Source organism: Gigantopelta aegis, chromosome 15, assembly GCF_016097555.1.
Source record: "Gigantopelta aegis isolate Gae_Host chromosome 15, Gae_host_genome, whole genome shotgun sequence".
Lineage (NCBI taxonomy): Eukaryota > Metazoa > Mollusca > Gastropoda > Neomphalida > Peltospiridae > Gigantopelta > Gigantopelta aegis.
In genome coordinates, this window is record NC_054713.1 from 23,449,197 (window position 1) to 23,455,617 (window position 6,421).

General features: G+C 40.0%; 1 protein-coding gene across 3 annotated transcripts in view; it reads left to right on the forward strand.

Annotated features, from left to right (window-relative positions):
- The first annotated feature begins 5,129 nt into the window (after window positions 1–5,129).
- Window positions 5,130–6,421, forward strand: part of LOC121390082 — a 42,037-nt gene continuing 40,745 nt past the window's right edge. For all 3 annotated transcript variants that reach the window (XM_041521792.1, XM_041521793.1, XM_041521794.1), the window contains exon 1: window positions 5,130–5,409. The gene's annotated coding sequence lies outside the window, so the exon portion shown is untranslated. The remainder of the gene's footprint in view (window positions 5,410–6,421) is intronic.

Here is a 6,421-nt window from a genome sequence, read left to right on the forward strand (position 1 = left end):
CTAGTGTCTATTTCGTGATATAACTGTTGTTAATCCATTGCTGATTGACTACAACATAAAATTTAGATGTTTAGAATTACTAAATAATTTTGATGGCATGTTACACACCTCCCTGTTAGTGCATTTTCTGTGAGTCCAAAATAGCGGACATTTGTTTATGTTTTAATTAAGTACTAAATTTCAAGTAACTTATCCATCTGATGAGGTTAACCATCCAAAAATGACCTATTTTAACAAACCTGTTGGGTTAGCATACATATTATTTCAATACAAGCTATTGTGAATAGACATTATTATCTTCAATGTTTAAACATCTGCAGTTGACCTCAACTGTACAAGTATATTAAAATGTGGGTAATATCAGTCACTCTATTCTTGAACTGGCCCATATACATAATATAATGTATATTATCAGGGGCGGATCCATGATTTTTTAAAAAGGGCAGATATAGTATACTCATAGTGTAGATGCAATGTAGAAAGAGAGCACCCAACAAAGTCAAAATTACAGCAACTTGCATTACATAATAGACTTCTGCAAACACATCCAGATGACCTAGATATTACATAACCTCACTAATTTTATTATTTTTACGTTGTATGTATTTATCTGTTAAACACTAAACAGTGGATTTTCCGGCATTTTAAAATGGGGTGAGGGGTGCACCCTCTAAAACCCTTCCCTTGGATCCGTGGTAGATTATTATATATGTATTATGCTCTACAATGTCAAAAGACTTAATTTAGAAAACTTATAGAAAGGGATATACTGAAACAGAATTCATGTACCATATACTTGAGGCAAGTAAATGGTCCTTTTTGGCATTTAAAAAACATTAGGGACTATTTTAATGACAATTTAGTGGAAATATGTATAGGTTAAATGCTAATAAAGGCATTAAAATCCCAAATAAGGCTTACATTTAAAACCATTTCACTGTGCCAATTTTTTTTAGGTCTTCTGACAATTTTGCTAGACAGAGTTATTTGCCCTTAATGGAAAATTTCCATTTTAGGGGGTTAGGGGCAATTAAAAAAAATGTTGTTGTTGAAAATAATTCTTTAAAATGTATTCCATCAGTACAGCAAAAAAAATCGTTATCATTCTTGTCATATTTAGAAAGTGTTCGCAGTCCCTACCACTATGTAAGCGATTCTGTCGTAAGATAAATGGCGTATGATGAAATCGGAATAAAGCAACCATTGTTGCAATTACGTGATGTACCCTACGATCCGAGTTTTGTCGGAAAAGAGGCTGTTGAACGATGGGTAGATGGTGGGGAGGGGTGTGGGGTGGTGGGGAGGAGTTTGGCATTTCAGATTTTTCACCGACAACTCGCATGATACCGGGAACGACATTTGTCTGCCCGACTTTGCATCCCTACGACGATTTTAATCCAGGAAAATTAATTTTAAAAATATAATTATGCCGACAACACCATGCAACATATCTGCCGTCAGTGGGAAAGGTTGTACTATACCAAATAAAATCCCATAGGCGATCATGTTAACGTTTGTGCTTAAAAACACTATATGCAATATATCAACCAAACTATGACCCATAAATATCAGTACTACAACCCCTACCTCAAAGTATTAACTGAAGAAAATGGTACCTTTCATGGCTCATTTTCGGTATAACCAGATGTTTTTACAACACCCCTAGTTTCGCACAAAATTTGAGTACTTTTTGTTTTACAGGTATCCCATACATGTTCCAGTACACAGGGCTACTTGATACAGTAGTACTAGATGAAATAAAATTGCATACATTTTTAGCCCAGATGAAACTAACTTTTTTTTACAACCAACACACTCACATTTATAAAACAAATCACAGGACTTGTGGTGTTAACGTCTCTATCAAAAATTCGGTGCACCTCGAACTTTGACCCAGCTGTAAATTATTTGGTTTAGTGCTACCTATACTGATAACATACATTTTTCAAAAGTTGGCGAATCGTGTGTTTTTATGACAACCAGGATCTGGTGTCTTCTGACATAAACTGACAACTTCACTGAAACTGTTGTTTCTACAGTGCAACCTAATATAATGTACACCTCACAGGGCACATGTATTGCATACAGTTTTTGTACAAGTGTAATATGTCATATTTGAAACTTTTAAAAATAATACTCCTGAAGATATTTACTGTCAGATGGGTGTGTGACTGTGTGATCAGCTATATATACTTTCAAAAGAAGAAACGCAAAACCACATTGTCGTAACATTTGGAGAATTGATTTAATTATTGAATGGCGAGTCCAATAATTACCAAATGTTGCAGGATTGTTCACAATTCACTTTAGTCCATTGTGAGTAAGTGATAGGACACACCACCAAGGTCAAGGCCATCTGGAGTCAATACCGGGTGTGGCCTCCGCGTGTTGACAACTGCCTGGCACCGCCTGCCCATTGAAGCAACCAGAGTACGGATGACGTCCCGGGGGATGGTGGCCCACTCGGCCTGCAAGGCTGCTGCCAGCTCGGGCAGGGTCTGGGGCTGTGGTTGTCGCTGTCGGAGGCGTCGGTCCAACTCGTCCCATAGATGCTCAATTGGGTTCAAATCCGGTGATATCGATGGCCAAGGAAGGACATTAATGTTGTTGTTCTGTAGGAAAGCCGTTGTGAGACGTGCCGTGTGAGGCCTGGCGTTGTCATGTTGGAACACTGCGTTGGCGTTGGCCATAACTGGAACGATGTGTGGCCGGAGGATCTGGTCAATGTAGCCCTGTGCATTCAGGTTGCCCTGCACGTGGACCAGGTCAGTTCTGCCAGTGTGTGAGATGGCTGCCCACACCATGACACTACCCCCGCCGAATTTGTCCACTTCCTGCACGCAGTTTGCCGCATAACGTTCACCACGACGCCTATACACGCGACATCTTCCATCATGACGTCGGAGCAGAAATCGGGACTCGTCACTGAACCACACCTGTCTCCATCGCAGTTGAGGCCATTGTCGATGAATCTGGCACCACTGCAGTCGGAGTCGACGGTGTTGTGGTGTTAAGATGACACCTCGAACTGGACGTCTGGCACGAATTCCTACCTCACGTAGGCGGTTCCGTACGGTCTGGTCGGATATCCTGCGCAAACATGGTATTGCTGCGGCTGTGGAGGTGGCAGTAGTCAATCGTTCCCGAAGGTGGCGTACCCGGATGTAGCGGTCCTGCCCGGGGGTAGTGACCCGTGGTCGACCGGATCTAGGGAGGTCACGTGTTGATCCATGTTGCTGGTAACGGTCCCACAGTCTGGAGATGGTGCTTGGGGACACATGGAATGCCCTGGCAACGGCCGTTCTGGATTCGCCTGCGTCTAGTCGGCCGATGGCATTGTTTCTCTGCGGTTCACTGAGATGTGGCATGTCCTGGATTGTCAACTGTCGGCCAGATACAGAGGCCAGGCAAGCGAACACCCTGCACTTTTATACTGTCGGTGTTCATGTTGCACGTGCAGACAACGCACGTGCAGTGGTGACATGGTTTGCACGTGGCTGCGTTTTTGCGAATATTCACATTTTGGAACTTTTTTGTACAGTAGCTGCGTTTTATCGAATGTAACCGTGGGAATGTGTTTGGGACATGCAATGACCTTATATTCACAAAGCATGAACCGGTAGGAAACATAAAATCGGAGTTATAACCCATTTGTACCCTTTTGCGTTTCTTTTTTTGAAGAGTATATATAGAGACAACATGGATATTCAGAGTACCTCAACTCCTTATACTTATTTCATTGAAACGCATGTACTTGACTGACCCCTAGATTATGAAGACCTTAATAGGCACATCAAAGAAATATCAGTATTAAACAAATACAATGTCTGAGGAAGAAAAAAATCAACATGACTGCACCTGTATGAAGTAATGACTTAATGTCCTGCACATCACTGTTGGAGGGAAATCCTTTATGCTGAGTGTGGGTGTCTTTCAGTTACCAGGTGCGGAAATTTCAAAACCATTGGCAGCCACCAATATTCCTGACTATATTTTATGTATACACTACTGTAGTTGGAGGTTTTAAATATTTGTGATATCTGGAATTATCATGCAGCTTTCACATATTTATTTTTGATTCATTACTAAAAAAACCCTGTTTTTAAATGACATAATTATGTAATAATGTAATCTTCGAGCAGAAAACCTCATATGTATGCTCTCTATTGTATAATTATGTAATAATGTAATCTTAGAGCAGAAAACTCATATGTATGCTCTCTATTGTATAATTATGTAATAATGTAATCTTAGAGCAGAAAACCTCATATGTATGCTCTCTATTGTATAATTATGTAATAATGTAATCTTCGAGCAGAAAACCTCATATGTATGCTCTCTATTGTATAATTATGTAATAATGTAATCTTAGAGCAGAAAACCTCATATGTATGCTCTCTATTGTATAATTATGTAATAATGTAATCTTAGAGCAGAAAACCTCATATGTATGCTCTCTATTGTATAAGTTGTAACATGCTAGTAGTCTTATTCCACTTATTAGGCAGGATTAACCGTACACAGTTCAGTTGTATTTCGACATGTCCATTAAGTTACGAAAATTGCCGGAAACTGTACCTCAAAAACGTCAACATTCCTTTGACGTGACGTTTTTATATGCTTATTGATGTCAAAGCGACCCCACGAACATTCTTCTGAACTTCACAAATGTGAAAACATATTATTTATTTTATTTATTTCAAATTATTTTTTCGTGCTTATAGCCAATTACGGTTCAAGCACGCTGCCCTGGGCACACACCTCAGCTATGTTAGTGGTTAGTGAGAGAGAAGAGGGTGTAGTAGTCTTACACCTACCCACTGAGTCGTTAAAACTCGCTCTGGGTGAGAACCGTTACCGGGCTGTGAACACGGTACCTACCTACCAGCCCTATGTCCGATCGTGCGTTTTTAAAACTTTTCTAAACAATAAAATATAAGTAATGTTTGATTTCATTTATAATAAACGGCTCTTGTAGTGAAATACATGTCTTAATGTTTAAAAACTGGGGTCTGTCCCTTTAAGTCCGATCGCTTCACACCACCGATTTTCTCAGTTGCCGTCACACTTAGTCGAGTTTTCCTGATGACAGATTTTGACACTTAAGAGTTAATATGCTACTCGCGGCACCCCGTTACGGTCAATTCATACTGTGATTGCCGACCTCATGCGACACTGAAATACTTCATGTTTTTATTAGGTCAACTAAAAAGCGTTGAACAAACGCGCACCAAAATTTAATATAAACTGTCACTGTGTTACATATATACCGAAATGACTAAGAAATGAGGATTAGGTTTGAACAGAAGCATAACTGATTGTGTCAACTACTCGCCAACAGTTATAATAAGCGGTGAAGTGTACGTCTAGCTTAAGTCATCAACAACGACGTCTGATTACAAGTTTTTGGTAAGCCAGTCTAGTAGATACAAATAGTATGTAATTGATTGTATACAAGCCTTTTGTCTTTCAGTTTTACATAACTTACATGTGATAAAATAATACGTGTCACGCTTCATGTATTTGGATTATATCGGCTGGGCCAGCCATCACGTTTTAAATAATCAGGTCAGAACACATTTTACTTATTTACATTTACCGACCGACGCTACTCAGGTGTGATACTGGGATGAGGTATATCAAATATCTACTACACAGTAGTTGCCGGCCTCGGTCGTGTCGTGGTTAAGCCATCGGACATATTAAGGCCGGTATCGGTATCGGTATCGGTATCGGTACCGGCTTCCACCCAGAGAGAGTTTTAACGATTCGGTGGTAGGTGTAAGACCACTACAACCTCTTCTTTCCCACTGACAACTTGGGTTCGCAGCCCGGTACCGGCTCCCACCCAGAACGAGTTTTTACGACTCAGTGTAAGACCACCACTCCCTCTTCTCTCTCACTAACCGCTAACATTTAACAACTAACCCACTGTCCTGGACAGACAGCCCAGATAGCTGAGGTGTGTTCCAACGATTGAATGATTGAGTGAATTAGGATTGTTACAGGTTCAATTGAAACAGAATGTTTACTCATGGTGTTAGGGTGACCCGGACCAAGGATGGGTGGAGTGTCGACTGTCAATTTAGCTCATACTTAATTTTATTACGCTGACTTTTAGAATGGATGAATGGTCGAACAAACGCCCCAGGTCCACAATGTAACTAACGTTTGGGTTTTTTAACGACACCACTAGAACACATTGGTTATTAATCATCGGCTATTGGATGTAAAACATATGATCAATGTGCTCTAATGATGTGGTTAAACAAAATAAACGTCTTTTCTTTAGCTCCATAGGAGTGGCTTGCCGTTTGTTTACTTTTATTACACTTTTATCACTTCACGTCACTCATAATATTACTACTCAAAAGAATTTAAGGGTCAAAAATTTATAACCAACATAAGTTTCAGAGTGGTA